At 40.2% G+C, this 21,712-nt stretch overlaps 1 protein-coding gene and 1 pseudogene across 5 annotated transcripts in view; both read right to left on the reverse strand.

Annotated features, from left to right (window-relative positions):
- Nucleotides 1-21,712, reverse strand: part of COBL (cordon-bleu WH2 repeat protein) — a 334,049-nt gene that overhangs the window by 300,471 nt on the left and 11,866 nt on the right. The window lies entirely within an intron of this gene.
- Nucleotides 8,592-9,194, reverse strand: LOC143648927 (superoxide dismutase [Cu-Zn]-like; annotated as a pseudogene).

Below are 21,712 nucleotides of genomic sequence, written 5' to 3' on the forward strand. Positions count from 1 at the left end.
TGGTTTAACGTAATATAATATTTTAACGTAATGATTTAATGTAAACAATCTAAACACTCCAATGAGAACAAAGAGATTGACTAACTGTACGCTGTCTACAAGAAGCACACTACAAATATAATGATGTGGGCATTTAAACGTAAAAGGATGGAAAAATATACCAGGCAAATGTTAATCAAAAGAAACCTGGAGTGGATATATTAATATCAGACAAATCAAAGAAAATTACCAAGGATAAAGAGGAACATTACATAATAATAAAAGGGTCAATTCACCAAGAAAACATAAAAATCCTAAACTTTGATGCAACTAATAATGAAGCTTTGAAATACATGAAGCAAAACTAACAAAGCTGAAAGGAGAAATATGCAAATCCACAATTAAATTTTGAAACAATACTCCTCTCTTAGTTATCAATAAAACTAGTAAACAGACAATCAACAAAGATAAAGAACTAAATAGCACCATCAGTCAAATGGATCTAACTGACATTTATACAACTCCACCCAACAGTAGCAGAAAACACATAGTTTTCCAGTGTACATGGAACATTCAGCAAAACAAACTATATCTTGGGTCTTTAAAAAATATCTTATCAAATATTAAAGAATGGAAAGCATGAAAACTATGTCTTCCAACCAAGCTAGAATTAGATTAGAAATCAACAACAGAAGATAACAGGAAAAAATCTATAAACACTAGGAAATTAAACAATATAACTCTAAATAATCTATGGGAAGAAGAGGAAGTTCACGAACTTAACATAAATGAAAAGTTACATACAAAATTTGTGGAGTGATAATGAAATTGTACTTAGAAGGAAATGTATAGCATCAAATATTATATTAGAAAAGAAAAGTCTCAAATCAATAATCTAAGCTTCTACCAAATTAAACTTGAAAAAGAAGAGTAAAATAAATCCAAATCATGCACAAGGAACTAATAAAGGTAAGAACAGAAATCTACGAAAACAACAAAAAAATAGAGAAATTCAATCACAACACAAAATTGGTTATCTGAAAAATCAATAAATGGATAAAACTTTAGCAAGACTGGCAAAGAAAAGAATAGAAAAGGCACCAATCAGTAATATACAAAATTGAAAAAGGAGATATCACTACAGAGACCACGGATATTAAAGGAATAATAAGGGGATATTATGATCAGCTCTATGCACAGAAATTTAACAACTTTATTGAAATGGACAAATTTCTCAAAAATCACAAACTACCAAGACTCACTTAAGATTAAATAGATAGCTTATTTTAAAAATTGAATATAACTATTTTTAAAATTAAATTTGTAGTTAAGAACAGTATATTTAACAAAAAATCTTCAGGGGGTGCAAAGGTAGTTCAGTGGTAGAATTCTCGCCTGTCATGCAGCAGACCCAGGTTTGATTCCTAGTCCAGGTACTTTCCAAAAACAAACAAGCAAAACAAACAAATTCATTAAATGGCACTGCAACAATGGGATATACACATGGAAAAAATAGTGAAATGTGTGACCCTGCCATACAGCATACAAAAAAACAAACAAACAAACAAAAAAACCTTTCAGACCCTTATGGTTTTACTGGCAAAGTATAGCAAACAATTAAAGAAGAAATAATACTAACTCTCTATAATTTTTTCCAGAAAACATAAGAGGAAAAGAAAACTTGATAAATGATGAGACATACATTCATGGAAACAAGACTCAAACTGATCTACAGATGTAACAGAATTTCAATCAACATCCTAACATGAAATTTTTTTAGATACAGTGAGTCTGATTCCAATGATTATATAGGAAAGCATAGGAACCAATGTTATCAAAACATTTGAAAGAAAGAATGTTGAAGGAATCACTCTACCCAGTTTCCAGCCTACTACAAAGTAAAAGTATTGAAGACTTTGGTGAAGGGACAGATATGGATCAATTAAGCAAAATCAGGATCAAGAAATAGATCCACATAAATACAGGTGATTGATTTTTGGGAAAACCTCAGCAAACACAGTATTCCCTGGCGGTCTCCCATCCAGGTACTGACCACGACTGACTCTGCTTAGCTTATGAAATTAATCGAGAGCATGTGCATTCAGGCCATTGAGGCCACTGACCCAACAGACTTTTAAAAATATATATATTTTTTACTGACAAATCTTCAAACACATATATTCCACACATGTAAAATCAATGGCTTAGAATACCATCACATAGTTGTGTATTCATCACCATGATAATTTTTTCAGAACATCTCCACCACTCCAGAAACAGAAATAAAAAGAAAAAAGAAACTCATACATACCATACCCATTACCCCTCCCTCTCATTGACCACTAGTATTTCCACCTACCCAATTTATTTTACACATTATCCCCCCTAGTGTTTATTTATTTTTTATCCGTATTTTTTTACTCATCTGTCCATACTCTGGCTAAAAGGAGCACCAGACCCAAGGTTTTCACAATCACACAGTCACACACTGTAAAAGCTACATCATTACACGATCATCTTCAAGAATCAAGGCTACTGGAACACAGCTCTACAGTTTCAGGTACTTCCCTCCAGCCACTTCAATACACCATAAACTAAAAAGGGATATCTATATAAGGCATAAGAATAACCTCCAAGATAACCTCTTCACTCTGTTTGAAATCTCTGAGCTGCTGAAACTTTATTTTTTCTCATTTCTCTCTTCTCTGTTTTGGTCAAGAAGCCTTTTTCAATCCTATGATGCTGGGTCCCAGCTCATCCTGGAAGTCCTGTCCCATGTTGCCAGGAAGATTTACACCCCTAGGATGCATGTCTCATGCAGGGGGCAGGGCAGTGAATTCACTTGCTGAGTTCTGCCAAATGACTTTTGAAGAAGGTCAAAAGACAATATATCAAAAGACAAAGGATAGAAGGATAGTCTACTCAAAAAATGGTGTCAGAACAACTGTATATCCATGAAGAGGAGGAGGAAGAGGTGGAGGGGAGGAGAGGAAGAGGAGAAGAGGGTGAGGAGGAGAAGGAGATGTCCATCATGACAGGGAAGCGGAGGGGGGGAAGAGAGTAAGAAAATAACAACAACCATGGCCTAAATCTCATATGGTATATAAAATTCAATAAAAAATAGATCATAGGGCGGGCCATGGTGGCTTAGCAGGCAGAGTTCTCGCCTGCCATGCCGGAGACCTGGGTTTGATTTCCAGTGCCTGCCCATGCAAAAACAAAGAAAGATCATAAATCTAAATACGAAAATAGAACTATGAAACTATTAGGAGAAAATTTTCATGACCTGATGTTAGGTGAGAGTTTTCAGACATGACACCCAAAGCATGGCCCATAAAAGAAAATAGACAAATTATACTTCATCACTATTAAAATCTTCCATTCTTCCGAAGACACTGTTCAAAGAATGAAAAGACAAGCTACAGAATGTGAGAAAAAATATTGGGTAAATTGCATAAATGACTAGGAGTTGTACTAAGAATCTATAAAGAATTTTCAAAACTCAATGTAAGAACACAAATAAAAAAATTTTAAATAAGCAAACAGTTTGAATTGAGATTTCACCAAAGAAGATATACAAAGCAAATACACTCACGAAAAATGTTCAGAATCATTGGCCACTAGGCTAATGCAAATTAAAACCTATAATGGTTAAGATAAAAAAAAAATCTTGAGAATGCTAAGTACTGATAAGGATACTAAGCAATTGGAACACCCATTCACTGCTGTCAGAAATGCAAAATGGAACAGGCACTCTAGAAAACAGTTTGGCAGATTCTTATAAAGTTAAACCACATTACCATTTGAATGAAGAATCCCATTCTTGGGATTTTTTACCTTAGAGAATTTTCACAGTAGAGAAGGGAAAACTTATTTCACACAAACAGCTGTTCAAGAATGTCCAGAGAAGCCCTGTTCACAAACACAAAAAACTAGAAACAACCTAGATGTCCTTCAGTGGGTGGATGTATAAACTAACCGTGGTGGATCCATACATGGAACACCACCCAGCAATAAAAAATGAACTATGCAAGAAGTCATACAGCTCCCCAAGGCATTATTCTTAGTGAAAGGAGTCAGTCTCAAAAGGATACATACTGTATGATTCTACTTATATGACTTTCTCAAAAAGACTGAATTCAAGTGATGGAGAACAGATCAGTGGTTTCCAGGGGTTAGGGGTGGGCAGAAGACAATAAAAGGATAGCTTTTGGGGTGAAGGAACTGTTCTGTACCATGATGGTGACCGTGCTTCCATGAGTCCATTGAATGTTAGAATTCACTGAACTGCACACAATCAAAATCATAATAATAAATTTGATTCTGTGTTAACTAAAATACAAAACATTAAACATACAAATAGAAAATAAGAAATGGATTCAAGCACCAGGTGTCAAGGCACTAAGCGAATGCTGGTCAAGAAGAAATAACCACGGAAATTCATGGAAAATGCTCCTCCTTGACTTAATTGTATACTATTACTAATGTACTCAAATGATCTTTATTGCCTTTTTAAAGAACAATATAAAATAACCATGGGGTGGGGAGGTCAGAACGTCTCATTTTCTTGTGACTAATGATTGAGCATAGAAACAGCCTGAGTAGGAAACACAGTAGAGGGGTGTATATAGTATCAACAGCTTTCTCCTCTTAGAGTGGCTCTGGCATCTGGGGTTTGGAGTAATGTGAGTTATCACATTCTAGAGAGCAACTGACTGGCTCACAACATTTGTTTTTCTTTTCAACTTATTATTCTGCCCCAGATAAGGAAAGTGTTTTAGTTTGGTGATGCTGCCAGAATGCAATATACTAGAAATGGATTGGCTTTTACAAAGAGGATTTATTACATTACAAATTTACAATTCTAAGGTCATGAAATTGTCCTAATTAAAGCCTCAGCAGGATGATGCCTCGATTCTGGAGAAAGGACACTGGCACCTGGAACACCTCTATCAACTGGGAAGGCAGCTGGCTGGCATCTGCTGGTTCTTGCCTCTGGTTTGTTGTTTTCAGCATCTGGTTCTAGTGGCTTTCTCTCTGTGTCCTGCGGGTCTTCTCTTAGTGTCTCCAGTGCATTTCTCTCTCGAAGCATCTGTAGGTTCTCTCTTAGCTTCTTCAGGGCAAACTCTGGATTTCATCTCTTAGCTTAGCATCTCATAGGGCAATTTCTTTTCTATCTCCAAGTGTCTGCACTTTCTCCAAAAATGTCTCTCTTTTAAAAGACTCCAGCAAATGGATAAGATCCATTTTGAGTGGGTGGGGTCACATCTCCTTGAAAACAACCTAATCAAAAGGTCCCACCCAACAATAGGATTAAAAGAGCATGGCTTCTCTGGAATACATTACAGTTTCAAACCAGCATACCGGGTATCCTCAGGAAAATGTGGCAGCAACACCATCCATCCGTTATGAAAGGAGACGAGGTAGTAACAGTGGAAAAGCAATTCCGCTGTAGTGTCAGCAGGCAAAGTTGGTTCCTGTTCCACCTTCATGAATATCAAGGCCATCCTGAGGCCTGCGTCTCCCTGCTTGCATGGAAAACCTATGTCTGTCCCTGCATTGCTCCAGCCTTGCCCCTCTCCAGTTCACTCTCCACACTGCTACTAATTTTCTCAGACAAGATCTGTCAGGGTCAAAGACTGCAATATCCCACTAGCTGCTCCCACTTGAGGATGGATTTCCCTGTGCACAGACTGGCCCGGGGCTGTCTCCATAAACTCATCCTGGCTGAGACCTTCTCCCAACTTGCCTCACTTCCTGGAGTGCCAATACATTCCTTACTCTAGTTCCCGCGCCTAGCTCCTGCCATTCCTTTTATTTGGAACAAATGAGGCTTCATTTTCTACCCATACTTCCTATACCAGCATCTTCCTTGATTCCCCAGACAGACCTGAGCTGTTCCCTCCCTACATGTGCCCAGCACTTTGTGTTAGTAGGAATTTGGCAGCACGCCCAGCTCCCTCTATTATTCCCAGTCACTAGTATCACACGCAGCACATAGTAGGTACTCTGATGACAGTCGTCAATTATAAACAAACATTTCCAGCAAGCTGAATAATGTAAGGTGGCAGCAGTGACTGGTAATTAATTGTAATTAATTACCTTTTGAGAACCAGGAACAGTGACACTTCCTTTGAGGAACTGGAACTCGTCCTACTTTCAATAATGAGAACTGTGCAAATTATTGTTTCCCTTTGCGTCCGGCTTGCAGAAAGCACAAAGATAAAAGTGATGCTCGCTGTGTGATAGTAACACGGTGTAATTAACAAAGCTGGGGTGAGTATGGCTGAAAGAGAAGGAGTAGGGTCCTGTCTGTCATGGGATAAAAACTGGGACTGTATAACTTAGCAAAACCTGGAGTGGACGATGATGGTGGTTCATTATACAAATATAAAAGTTTTTATATTAACTAGAACAAACATATGTCACTACTATGAGTTGTTCATTATGGGGGGTAGCATATGGGAAAAATATAATTAACGCAAACTAAGTCCACAGTTAACAGTAACTATGATATTCTTTCATTAATTGTAACAAAGGCACTATAACAAAGCTAAATGTCAACACTAGGGGGATATAAGGGAGGGGCGTAGGGTTTTTTCTTTTTTTCCCAGAGAAAATGGGACTGTCCGCATATAGAATATAGTGGTGAATGCATAACTATGTGTTTACACCAGGAGCCACTGATTGTACACTTAGGATGGATTGCATGGTATGTGAATAAAACTGTTTGAAAAATAGTTATAAAAAATCAAAAACTGATGCTCAATTGCAGAATTTGTACTTGCTTTGAGGGTTAATGTGTCTCCTTACTACACCTTTCCATGGCCTGATTTTCTGCTTCTATTTTATTAGCCTTACTACATACAGACCCTTTACCAACAAGGCTTTTAGGAGAACAGACAGGATACAGGGAAACAGGGCAACACAGGAAGCCAGAGAAGGAAAGGGCCCATTAGAAGGTGTGGGGGAATGAAATGTTCCCTTGAGCAGCAGTAAACCTAGGTCGGTTCTATTTTCCATTTGAATTGGAGAGGCAATGATTGTGCAAGGTCGATACTTTTACTCAAGCCAAGACAAGCCAATGCATATACTATATTACTGAAACACAATAGAACAAACGAGTCAAAATGCCAGTTGTATAAATTATGTACTATTAGTTACCAGAAGACAATCGCAGCCACAAATGCATCTAATTTATCTCACTTTGGAATCTGATTGTTAACCACGGGGGTGCTGGAGTTCTGAAGCGCCAGGCAAATGAGCCAGGGGCCAGGCCAGACCAGGGCCAAGGCCCTTCTCAGCAGAGATTATGTGAAACGTGAGACGTGGCACCTCAGGTAGTCGGCCTGGGAAAAACGCGCCTCCGTCGTCAAAGGACTTAAAGTTTGTCTTAATCCAGAGCCTGGTTTATTTCCCCCCACGAAAATAGACACAAAGATAAAGAGACCATGAAGGGTGTAAGGTACCTTTCTAAGACGCAAATTTAACTGCATCACAGTCCCGTTCACACCCCTCCATAACTCCGTACTTCCCCAGCTGTTTCCCTTACAACGTGAGCATCCCCCTGCCTTACTTCTAAGCTTCAAGCAGGTTAAATTACTAACATACTATAGACTAAATGCTCCCACTTCCCCAGAGATGCCTGGGCTTCCCCCCTGGCGGGTTTCTGCACAGGAACAGCTTGACCTGCCACTGAAACGGAGGTGCCACCTCCTCCACAAAAGCCTTCGGGAAGCCACTCACCGGTCCCACAGAACTGAAGCACGTGTTCACCTCCCTCCCTTCCTCTCCTAAGGCGAAGGGACCAAATCCTCTCCCTGTCTCTGGCACCTGACACACACTGTCCGTCTCGCAGGAGGGGCAGTGAATGAATTAATAGATGGGAGTGTCCAAAAAGAAAAGAAAGAGCCCCCTTCCCAGTGAGAGCACATCAGTCCTATGAGATGCAGAACTCTCCAAGTCAGAGAAGGGTCTGCACACAAACACATAGCACATACGCTAGGGAGAGCGGTCGGAGGGACAGCGATAAGCCAGGGGCAGTGAGGGGCCCACGAGCAAGGCCGGGACATACTGACCCATGCCTAGTGGGTGTGAGTGATGAAGAAGTTGCAGAATCGAACTATGAGGGGACACGCATTGCAATAGGAGCAAAGGACAAATACCTAAAAACGACAACACTGAAGCCAGACTATCTGTTTTCTATAATTGTAGCCCATAGTCTCAGTTTGAGAATCATTTTTCAACTGCGAAAAGACATCTATAAGACAACATGGGAAATTTAAATACAGACAAAGAATCAATGCTATTAGGAATTACTGTTAATATCATTAAGCCTGATGATGAGATGATAATCAGGAAAAAAGAATCCTTATCAGTTAGCAATGCATACGGAGGTATATACTGAAAGATAGGATGTGTACTTTTGCCACACACACACAAAAAAAAAATAGTGGAAGGATAGATGAAACTAATTAAATAAATGTTGATAATTTTTTAAGATTGGCATTAGGCACATGAGGTTCCCTTATCATGTTCTCTAACTTAATATATGTTTGAAATTTTTCAAACTACTTTTTAAATGGAAATGGAATCTATTTTTTTTTTTAAGATTACAGTGTTTAATGTTTATCAAAGTAAATTTCTACAGCTAGTAAGATAACAGATGAGTTAGGCCTCAGACTGCATCCTAGGGAATGTTTATTGGGCAATCCCAATTACACCACAAGCCAGACGACTTCCGGCATTCCCCTTCTTTGTACTTTCTTCATTTCCACCTTTGCCCAAGTCATCCTCTTTCTCATGAACCACCAATGTGCGGCCAATGATGGAATAATCTCCAAACAGCGTCATCTTAGAATCTTCAAAAGCCACCTTGGCCACCCCATTTTTACCAGCGGTCACATTGCCCAGATGCCAACATGCCTCTCTTCAGCCGGTGGCCCACCATGTTTTTTGGATTCAGGATTAAAATGAGGCCCTGCACTGGTACAGCCTTGTGTATTATCCCCAAACTGATGGACATGGAATCCATGGAGGCCTTCAGTCAATCCCGTGATGGTTCCGGACACGATGACTGGCCCGGTTCCCTCCTGCCTGAACTCGATGGTGCCCTGCACGGGGCCGTCGCCCTTCAGCACGCACACGGCCTTGGTCACCATGACTCCCGGCAAGGCCGACACTCAGCAGGAACAGAAGCTGCGGGAAACGCCGGCGCCTGGAATCTCTTTATAAAGTCATCTAAAGGTATCAATTGTATGGAATTAATGGAATCCTCAAATCAATGGCTGTTTATTACTGGATTTAGGAATGTCCCTGAAAAACAATGTTCCAGAATTATTTTTATTTTTATTTTTTAGCATGTGATAATTTAGGAAGTATATTTAATTTTTTTTTTGGAGGGAGGGCATAGGCAGGCACGGGGGAGCAAATCCAGGTCCCAGCATGGCAGGCAAGAACTCTGCCACTGAGCCACCTTTGCCCGCCCAAAAAGTTTATTTAAATATGAGTGATAATAATACTAAAAATTTGATGAATCAGAAAGTAGGAGAATATAACTTCGCCTGCTTCGCCTAATCTGCCCAACTCGATCTGTCCTCTTTATGTCCTTAAGCCAGGCATTAGAATGCAAACACTCTATTTGCTCAAGCAGACAGCATTTCCTGCATGTGTCCTATTAGCCTCCAGCCCCACATGGGGAGCAGAGCTGCCAGCCCCAGGGGAGACTGGGCCTGTGCTGTGCAGCAAGAAGGGATTTGCCTGGCACCTGCACTCTGTCTGTCCTTTTGGCCTCGCCACAATCTAGGTGCCTTGAAATTGGAATCACGTCCCAGTGTCCAAGGGCTTACTCATTGCCAGCTATTTTCGCTGCTTTTGTGCCCCAAGCAAAGAGGATCTGGATCCCACAGAAGCCACAGAGATGAGCCAAGCAAGACTTCCCCGATCTACGTACAGCAACACTCTCTTGGGACAATGGAACCCTGCAGCCAAGGCTGTGGTCCCCAAGTGGAGTGGAGCGACCAGGAGGCAGAGACTGAACTATAGGAGTTAGCTGCTAAGTGTACATGATGGCCCAATTAAAACATCAGTAAACTAGAATGGCTAAAATTTTAAAAACGGAATGTACCAAGCAACTGGAACCCTCATCTACTGCCAGTTGGTTGTAAAAAACAGTATAAAAGCTTTGGAAAATAGCTTGGGAGTTTCTTAAAAAATAAAACAAATCCTACTCTATAACATAGCCATTCCATTCCCCCAACCAAAATAATAATAATAATAAAGGAATATATATATATATATGTCCAGACAAAGACTTATATGTGAATGTTCCTAGTAGCTTTATTTCTAATCACCAAAACATGAAAAATAAACCCAGTGTCTATCCACAGGAGAAAGGATAAACACACTGAAACTCTGCTCAGAGATAAATATAAATGAATACTAGGAACAGTACAACATAGATGAATATAAAGATCATTATGATGAGTGAAAGAAGTCAGACAAACAAAAGAGTTCTAAGGGTACAATTCCACTTACATGGAATTCTAGAAGATGCAAACAAACATCAAGAAACAGAGAGCAGAAAAACGGCTGCCTGGAATCAGGGTTGGAGGGAGGGGCAGATTGCAAAGGGACATGGGCAACTTTAAAAGGTGACAAAGTTTTGTGCCTTGATTACAGTGATGGTTACATGGGTGAAAAAATATATTAAAATTTATCAAACTGTACTACTTAGCTATGTGTTGTTTATTGAGTGTAAATGCACCTGAATAAGGAAGTAAAACATTCAGTGCACCTTCTCACTCACAAAGAATTTCTCCTAATCTTAAAGATATTAAGAAGAATATGAGCAAGATAATTTATCACTAAAAGTTGACAGAAACTCTGGCTACCAGACCAGTCACTCCATTCCCCAGAAAGGTTATCCCTAGGTTGTGTGCTCAGTTCTTAGTAAATAAAGCATGGCTCCTAAATCTGTAAATTCTGTATGGATTTACAGATATGTAAAATCTGCAGTTCCTAAATCTGTAGTTCTTGACTGACAGAAATCTAAACTTCTCATCAGTTAAGAATTACTTTAGTTCTAGCCTTATCTAAGTAAATGCTTCCTATTTTCCTGTAAATGGCTCTTATTGGCTTCTAACTAAACATGATATCTTTGGGGCCCAGGAATATATTCATATTTTGGTATCCTCCACAGATCTAGTATGTGTTCTGTACTTGACAGAAGTGGAATTAAAAGCTTCACCTATCACTTAGTCACAGTTATCAAAACTGTTTATTAAAATATATATATACTGCCCAATTAAATGAAACCAAAGAAATAATCCTGCAGGAGGCTGTACTTGCATACGACAGGTACAGAGACTGTCCTGTTGGACTGTCACTGAAGGAACCATTACCACAAGGGCCAGGACCTCCAGCAAAGCAAAGCACACCCGACATTCGGGACCAGGAGGTGTGCACCACACGTTCAGTTTGCCTTCTTCACTACCTGGATGTGCCTCTGGCTTTCCTCAGGTCCTTACAGAGGATGTGTCACAGAAATGCTGCTAAAGTTCAGAATGTCCTCAATTACCCTATTAACTATTTCAGCTTGCTAATGCTGCCGGAATGCAATACACCGAAATCGGTTGGCTTTTTCAATGAGAGTTTATTAGGTTACACATTTACACTTCTAAGGCCATGAAAATGTCTAAACTAAGGCATCTACAAGAAGATACCTTCACTCAAGAAAGGCTGACGGCATCTGGTTTCCTTCGTCACATGGGAAAGCACGTGGAGACAAGTGTTGGCCCTTTCCTCCTGGCTTCTGGTTTCAATGGCCATCTCCAAAATGTCTCTGGGCATTTCTTTCTCTGTCTCCAAATGTCTCCGAGCTGAGCTCTCTGTGTTCTCTCTTAAAGAACTCCAGTGAAGGAACAAGACCTGCCTTGAACTGGATGGGTCACATCTCCATGGAAGCAACCTAATATAAAAGGTCCCATCCGTGTTTCCTAGTCCATGCAACCCCTCCCCACCTCCGACCAAAAAAAAAGACCCCACCCACAATAGGTCTGCACCCATACGAATGTACTAAAAGAACATAGATTTTTCTGGGGTACATACCAGATTCAAACCAGCACACCAAAAAGTTTCAAATTCTGACAAGCTCATGGATATCTGCACTTTTCCACACCTTTTTACTATCCTTTTTGATTATTAAAAAACAAAAATCCCCATTGAATAAAGCTCTAAATATCTACTTAAGTAAGCTGATCTTGGCACAATATTTACAGCTCCTTCTTTCTGGCTCCTACATGTGTCTGGAGGAACCTGTGTTTATATTTAAGAACTGCTTCAGCAAAACCATTTTCTGAGAAGGCCTTTTGTAAAAATAAACCTGAGTTATCTTAGCCCCATCCTACAAGAACTAATTGCTCCTTTTCTGGATGTTTCTGAAGCACTTCGTGTCTATCTCTGTCAGGGCAGGGACAAACTATCCACATCCAAGACACCTATACCTAGATAAATTTGAATTAATGCTCATTTAAAAATTCATGTTTATCAATTAAATCACACACTTAAAAATGGGTCTAGATCAGTAAAAATTAATCATTTCAACTTTTAAAAGCCTATAAGATATAGGAGGCTATGGTAAAAAATAACACAAAGACTATCATACGTATACCATTTTAATTCAGAGTTTGTTCTAAAATGTTTGATTAAATAATAAGGTTGTCCATCAGTCCTTCCTTCCTTTTTGTTTTTTACCAAAGCATTGTTTTACAAATATTAAATATTTTATTTCTCTTTTAATCAACAATTTTTTTCAGACAATTCTGCAGTATAACAAATTGATTCCCCAGAGAATTTTATTGACCAGCTTTGTTCTATGAAGCATGCTTATGGAGGCTGTATAACCATTTCAACCTTGCTGAATACTCACAGCTAGGTGCTAAGGACAGAATGAGAGCCTGTTTACAATCCGGGTTCGGCTGCCTTTTTTCCAAAGCAACTTGGTTAAGCTATATGAAGGTGCATTAAAAATGTACATAGAGAGGGCTCTGAAAACGAAACTTCTGCAACAGAGTACAATTTTGGGGCTAAGCAGAACACTTGCCAGACTGGCCTCTTTGAGTATGGGAACAATCTCTTTTTAATATACTTTAAAGGAATTGAATGGATGAATGCCTGAACGGATGAATGAATGAATGCTCTTCAACCAGGGTTGAACAACTGAATCACCAGGGATTTCTTTCAAATCACCCCCTGCTTGAGCCCCCATTCCCACCCCCACCCCTGGGAGGGGCTTAGGCCTGTCTTTATTCAAAAACGTCCCAGGTGATTTTGAAGTAGATCCCTCCTTAAGAACCATTAGGACAGAATATTTATTTGATAGATTCAATATCAAACTGAATGAGCACTTAACATTTATAGTCCAAACAGGGACAATGTGGTCAGTGAAGTGGGCATTCTCAGGAATTACTCCTGGACATCTAACTGGGACTGTCCCAAACTGACATGTAAGATCACCTTTAGGTATCTGAGGCCCATTTTCTTAAAAATTGTGGGTAAGAATCTTTATATAAACCTACTCAACACTTACTTGTACAGAGAAAATTGCCACGTGCCTCTCTTGGTAAAAATGGAGACACCAAGCATCAGAAAGTCTTGCATCAGGGCCACCTCCAGCGGTTACAGGTTACAAAAATTCCCTCTTCTGAGGCTCCTCCAGATCCATTTTTAATGCACCTTCACAACAGTTTATCCAAGCTGCTTGCTCCTTAATTAACTAAGCTACTGTGGCCAAGCCCAGAGTGCCCTGTGGCTGTTTCAAAATATATCCAGAGCTTTTTGCACTGTTCCCTTCAAATGGTGAAGCTTAATTCCCCTCCGTTGAGTTTGGACTGGGCTTTGTGGCTTACCTCTAAGAAATAAAATCTCGTGTAAGTGATGGTGTGTGACTTCTAACATAAGGTCATAAAAGACATTGAAACTTTCCCCTCGCATCTTGGATCCCTCATTCAATAGGAAACCAGCCTCCATGGGAGAGGACATGGAAAGGCCTCCTGTCAAAAGCCACATGACAGAACCCCTTGAAAGTGGGTCATCCAGCCACAGTTGGGCTTTAGGTAATACCACCATGAAAGACCCTGAGCCAGAAGCATCTAGCAAAGTGCTCCCTCCTATGCCCTCTTCCACGCCCTGAATTGGAGATACTCTCCCCTCCTCTGAATATCTCTCACCTTGCGTGCCAATCACACTCATCCCTGAACTCTCAACTAGACAGAAGCATCTGGAGGGCAAAATCCTGTCTGACGGACCTTTTATCCTCTTCTCAACACTCATCGCAACACCTACTCATGGTAAACACTCAATATCAGTAGTGAGCGAGTGAATAAGTCAATGAATGGCCAAAGAAACACACTCCTGTCTTTGAAGCTCTCCCAATGTCCTCTCCATCCCGGCTCCGACTTTCCTTTTTCTGTTAGGTACCCCCATACTCTCCTTTTCATGCAAGTTTGAAATCTCAGGGGGCACAGTCCTTTTCTCCCTCACTCAGGAACTACCCTACCACCCCATCTCCTCTGGCCTACCATATTTTCCTTCATGATGCCTGTCACCCTGTCACCTTTCCATTCTCACTGCCAGCTGTGAGGTCAGGCCCTTATAACTCCAGCCTGGGCTACTACTGGGTGTCCCAGCTGGGTCCCGCTCTGGTTCCTTGTCCTCTGATTCCTCCCACACCCTGGCATCAAACTAATCTTCTTATAACGTGCCTTGTCCATGGGGGATAGTACTCTCTTTGCTCAAAATCTTTGATGGCTCCCTTATTTCTTCAAGATAAAAGCCAAACTTTTCAGGCTGGCCTGTTAGAAATCACCAAAATGTCTTTCCCAATTCCCTAATCAGGTCTCTAAGTTCTTTGCTTTTCTCAATCTCCCCCTCCGGAACCAAGCGCTGTCCATCCCGCAGTGGTGGGAATAGCTCTTGCATGTTCCCCCATCCTCACGTTCCCAGTTCATGGCAGTCCCCTCCTGGAATGCTCTCTCTCTGCTCTTTGCCTCTCCACATTTTATCCAATTTTCAATCCCCAGATCAAAATCTGACAGGTTTTCTGTATTTCCCCAGTTTCAAAGAGGTGCCATCCTCCTCCCTCACGACAGTGGGAGGACTTTCTTTGGGCTGGTTTGGATTGGTGTGCGATGGCATTGGTTCACCCCCGAGGGCAGGGATTCTGAGTGGCACATCTCTGCGTCCTCACCAGTGTGCTGGGACGTGCTTTCAAAATCATGGTGAATTGTCTGCCTGGCTAATAAGGCTGAAAATCTGGCCTCACATACAGCATAATAAACTTGGAGCAATGATGCCAAGATTTCCTGTTTTTTATGTTAGATAAATTCTACTCTAAGAAATTCTACTGCTACAACAAATAAAAAAGACTATTCTCCCTATTTCCCTCCTACAGCAGCAACTCTGATAATAATTATGTTTTTAGAATGTTGGAACTTAATCTATGCTCATTTTCACTTCTTGATAACCAACTACTATTACTATTTTAAAAGAAGACCTAATACAGGCACAAAACAAAGTTCTTGGCAGGTGTGCTATGAACGCCTTTACCCTCCTCTCCCAGGCATTCCAGGTGACTCATGCTTTGACATTTGCTAAATCATTGGCTCCACTTTCCCAATGTAATGTTGAACCTATGACAACAACACACCACTAGGACTGCTTTCTTAGAAATAAGCATCACTGCAAAAGAAACCTGTCTGTCACAAATTACAATGATTTAAAATACAACAATAAATTGATATTTTCCCAAGCCTTGTTACAAAGTTACTACAAGAGAACATAAATTCAGATTTACGCTTTGACATTCACTTGCAGAGTACAGATACAGATAAATGTTTTATCCCCATTTATAAAATCTGGAGAGACAGAACATAATCAAATGTGGAGAGTAAAGTCCATCGTGCCAAAATAGTAATTATGTCTAAGCACACAACTGGTTTTTAATGTAGACAATGAGATGGCATTGGTTGGGGCGGTGGGTGATGGGGTGGCACCTCTCCACTCCTCCCAGCCTGAGGGAGTGGCAGGAACAGAGGCAGGTTCAACCTCTGAGTCACAGTCAGTTTCCCTTTGCAAAAGTAGATTCATTCAAAGAAGTTTGTCAAAGCAACAGATATTCACTGCGGACCTTTTTCTATCAAGTTAATGTGCTTAGGGGTGGGAGGATTTACTAAGCTCTGAGATTTGCATGTGTCAGACATCATCATATCTATCAAAATTTAGCATGACTACCAGTTAGATCTCAAACAGAGAAAATGGAAACGTACCCTGACCTGTTCTGTAGGGAGCAACTCTCTCCCTACACCTTTCCTAGGGAATTTTAAGGCTTGTTCAGGGTTTTATCTAACACCCAAACCTTATGTGTGAAGGAAATGATGCTGTTTCTATTATATACTTATGCAATCTGCAAAGCTTCTGATAGAATATATGCAACAGATTGTTGACCATGTTCAAGAAACCACCAAACTCAAAGCTTGATTTTTATATTCTATTTAATGGGGTAAGAGTATCATGCAATAATGTTGGGCATACCCAGGGGTCAGAAGGAAGTCCACAGACACTATATCCTGATCCCCAAACACCACAGTGATCCAATAAAGAGACCAGACCCTCTCCAGGTTTTCACAAGCACCAAGGTCACCTGGGCAAAATACTTGGTAAACTGAGGCAGTTACCTCCTTTATTACAGAGGAACCGTGACTGTGTCCTAAAAGCATCATAAAATTGCTATGAAAATAACATTTTAAAAAAAGTACCATAGCATAGGGATGACTTCAATTTTATAAGCAGGGAGACCAAGGTCACAGACTGAAGGCCTGTGGGCTTATACATCCTGCAGGTCCACACGGCTTTGGAGAAGGAATGCTAGTCCCATTTCATTCACTTCTTCTTCATTCATGGGGCCTACCCAGTCCAGGCTGAATTTGGGTTTACAGTATCTGCTTAAAAGCAACTTATGGACATTAGCTCTTCGCATTATATTTATGTTGATATATTTCTGTTTTAAATGGACAAATACTTCTGATAATTATAATTGCCATTAATGCATATCAAATTAGCTGTGTTAGTTTGATAGGGCTGCTATAACAAAGAGCACAAATAGGGACGCTTAAGCAACTGGAATTTATTGGCTCATACTTTGGGAGACTGGGAGTCTAAAATCAAGTATAAGCAGGATTACACTTCGTCATCTACAACGCCTTGGTGGTGGCTTGTTGGCAATCCTATGTCACATGGCCATGTGGCTCCCTCTTCTCCTGGGTTCCTATTACCCTGTGCCCAATTTCCTCTGGTTCGAAGGACGCCAGTCATATTGGTTTAAGGCCCATCTTGATTCAGTTTGGCCTTACCTTAACTCGTAACATCTTCAAAGACCCTATACTTATAGAAAAGGGTCCACACCCACCAGACCAGGGGTTAGGACTTGAATATGCCTTTGTAGGCACATGACTCAACCTACTAGAGTAGCTGTTTTAGTTTCTTAGGCTGCTTAAGCAAATAACTTGAAGTGGGTTGGGTTAAACATTGGGAATTTATTTGCTCATGTTTTGAGGTTGGGAAAATGTCCAAATCAAGGCATCATCAAGGAGATGGTTTCTTCCTAAAGACTGGCTTCTAGAGATCTTTGTCTTCTCTGCCACATGGCAAGGCATATGGCAGCATCTGCTGGTCTCTCCCTTCTCTTCCAGGTTCTGTTTCACCTTCCTGCTTCTCCTTTTGTCTTTCTCTCTTTCTCTCTGACTGAATTCATTCCACTTATAAGGACTCCAGTAATAAGATTAAATCCCATCATTAGTGAGGTGGGTCACACCTTAATTGAAGTAGTCTCATCAAAAAGACCTACTTAATATCATAAAGAGGATTACATTCATTTTGAAAGAGTCATTAAAGGTAATGGGCCCACACCCACAGGAATGGATTAGAATTTAAGAACATGTTTTTCTGGAGTACATACAGTTTCAAACCATCACAGTAGCATTGACTGCATTTCTACCATAAGAAAACATGTTAATGGAACATATTTTATATTAGAAACACAGTGTAACTAAGTCTTTGTAAATCTAGGCATTGGGTGGAGTTTCCTGTCTAACATATATTCTTGATTTAGACTGATGGCTCATTGGTAGAAAAACAACAGCAGTGACTATCATGTGACAGGCATGCCACTAGCTCCTTTTACTCAGAGTATCTTTAACTATCTGTAACACTCACAACCCCCTAAATCCCAGTCATCACCATCTCCATTATACTCATGAGGGAACTAAGGAGCAGAGGTTAAACAATTACCTCGGAGCCACACAGCTTTACATGGCAGAGAATGGTTCTGAAGCCTTTGTCTTTCCACTACACCATTCTTTGTATTGACACCTCACCAAGCGATTAATGTCATGTGTCCACTTGGAAAGCTTATGGCATCCAGCTGTCAAGTGATCCAACAGCTGTAAATCACTCATGGTCCTCAGTGGAAAATTCCCCTCACTCCCAATCCCAGGACCTTCATGCAGAGCAAGGTGTGGTCCCTACATCACTTCAACAAAAGAAAATGCAGTGCAAGTGAAATGTTGTGGGAAAAAAACTTTTTTTATTATGTCACTTTCTACTGTACAAAACATGAAAACACTTTTTTTTTTTTTGGATGCATGGTCCAGGAACCGAAATGAAAACACATTTTAATGCGGATCAGAAAGATTAACAAGGGACCCAAGGGGAGCAGATTGGGTTAAAATATCAAATTCAATGTTTAGCTTTATGGAAACGCTAGACTTATCTTAGTAGAAATGTCAACAAGTGAAGTGTGTAAACCTTTCCAAGGCACAAAAGTGTATTATTAAAGCCTGCCCAGTTTAAAAACAAGCCATCCATTACTTTCCATTAACCTCTTCAGTTAAAGTCTAAACCCCAGCATACAACTGTTGCATAATTTTAAACTCAAAAAATGAGAAGTAAACATCAAGAAAACATTTTAAACATATAATTTTTCCTCTTGGGTTACCATTCAGATGCCTGTCTAAAAAACAGTATTTTCCATAGACTAACAGTTTAAAAGAATGAGACAAAAGGAATATTTTTTCCAACTTTGCATATGTCATTTTTGACAATCAGCTGACAGAAAGAGAAGATGTCACACAGGGAGGTAAAACATCATTTAAAAATGGGTTAAATTGTACAGACTTTCTATTTGAGTTGGTGGAAAAATTTTGGAAATGGATGGTAGTGATGGTAGCACAACATTGTGACCGTAATTAAACGGAGCTGAATTATATGTTTCAATGTGGTTAAAAAGGAAAACTTTAGTTGTAAATATGCAACTAGAATAATTTTTTTTAAATGTAGGAATGTACAACTCAAGTAGTGTAATGTAAACAATGGACTCTAGTTAATAATGCAATTATAAACCTGTTTTTTCATCAATTGTAACAACTGCATCACACCAATGCGAGGTGTTGATAATAGGACTGTGTGTGCTGGTTTGAAACTATTGTGTACCACAGAAAAGACTTATCTTTTAATCCGCTCTTGCAGGGGCAGACCTATTGTTGGGTGGGACCTTTTGATTAGGTTGTTTCCATGGAGATTTAACCCAGATCACTCAAGGTGGGTCTTAATCTCCTTGCTGGAGTCCCTTAAGAGAGGATAAAAGGCAGATGAAACTCAGAGAGCTGAGAAAGAAATGCCCCAGAGGCGCTAAGATGAGGCCTGCAGGACACAGAGAGCTCTGCAAGGTGTGTCTGGAGCAGGAAGCAAGGACATACGGAGCCTAAAATCAATGAAACCCAGGAGCAAAGGGCCAGCAGACATTGTCATGAACCTTCCCATTTGACAGAGGAACCCCGGGTGCCAGCAGCCTTTCCTCAAAGAAGGTATCTTCCTGTTGCCCTAAATGCCCCAAGTTGGACATTTTCACAGCCTTAGAATTGTAGCTTGTAACTTGATAAATCCCCACTGTTAAAAACCTACCCATTTCTGGTATATCGCATTTCAGCAGCTTTAGCAAACCAAAACAGGGGGTATATGGGAACTCTGTATTTTATATATGATTTTTCTGTAAAGCTACAGCTTCTCTAGTAATAATAATAATAATAATAATACATCACAAAGAGGGTTACATTCATTTTGTGAGAGTGATTAAAGCCAAGTTTTAAAAAAAGAAGAAAATAGTTTGATGTTCCTCTTGCACAAGGCCTGGCTGAGGTAGAAAACACTGTCTGTTATGGGACTTTCATGACACTACAAAGCCTACACTCAATGACAGGGTGGCTGATGAAGATGGCATTGCTGCAGGCCTGCAAGGTCTCCGTGATACAGATGCGTGAGGCCAAATTAGCACAAGCAGGACCAAATGCAGTAACTACAAATCATCTCCATATGTAGAGGTCTCTGTTCTTCTCACACTTAACTCAGGGATGCTTATAAATTAGACCCCCAGGACATCGACCCTCAGAAGCCCCATGGAAGCAAGTGTGCACCTGGCAAAGGAGCCCCTCACCTGCATAGCTGAGGCAGTTAAAGGGCCACTAGCTCCGAATGAGGCAATTATACCCCTAAAGAGTTCAGAGCAGCTAGGCATGGCTAGAGTTACCAAGAAGAAAATACCATTAGCAAATTTGTGAGTTAGGGTCCTGCTTACACTTTTACTTTGAAAGAAGATCAATTACTGGGCAAAGCAGGGTTCAGCGCTTTTATTAAAAGTATCGGCACAAGATACAGTGAGCTGAGTCAATATCCAGCACAAAAGGGGAGGCTTTTCACTGTTTATTAATTCATAAGCCAGAATCAAGGCACAACATCTTGCTGAGGGCGAGGGGGGGGGAAGACATCCTGATTAGACTCATCATATTAATTCATAAATGCATTAACTGGTCTCAATCACAGTTGAGTTTGGTCTCCACCTATCAAACAACAAACATCTCTTCAAAAAATGAAATGCCACCTCCAAGGCTCCAGAGTCATGCCTCTAGGAACACTTTAATACTGCCCCTGTCACAATCAAACAAGAAACGTGATGATGATTTTCCTAAGAAAACAGTCATGCTGCTGCATGCAAAGGGGTTGATTATTTAGAAATATGCCCTCGAGAAACTCAAGCAATTCAGATATACAGTCACTGAGTATGTCACATTCCATATGCTGCTCTACAGGAAGACAAAACAGTGGCTTTAGCAAGAGGGAATTTTGGAAACACGTCTGTGCTCCTGCTGGGATGATCATGGGATACAGAGCTGAAATACACAATTCCAGACTTATGAGCTCTGTGGCAATCTCATCTAGAGGACAGAGAGGCTAATTACTGTCCAAACAAAGTCAGGGGACACATGTGAAGGTCAAGTCTCAAGGTGCATGATACATAGAAGCTGGTAACACCAACCCCACCAGCCTGAAAATATCACAAATAACAAAAATTTTGAATTAAGGGAAGTTTGCATGAGCAAAATGTTTGCTTCCTCCTTTTAACAAAAGGTATAACAAATAAATGATTGTTATAAAAGTGTAACACATACTACTACATTAAAAAAAGTGAATAATAAGGAAATTGACCAGATTGAAGCAGCTTTCCATTTAAATGACTTCCATTTCCATTTTCTGAAAGTGTTAAATTTGCATAATATTTCCTGATTATTGACAATAAAACCAATCAACTATACGTGAGAAGCTGTAAAGGGCAGTGATTTAGGGG

The sequence above is a fragment of the Tamandua tetradactyla genome, chromosome 1, assembly GCF_023851605.1.
Source record: "Tamandua tetradactyla isolate mTamTet1 chromosome 1, mTamTet1.pri, whole genome shotgun sequence".
Taxonomy (NCBI): domain Eukaryota; kingdom Metazoa; phylum Chordata; class Mammalia; order Pilosa; family Myrmecophagidae; genus Tamandua; species Tamandua tetradactyla.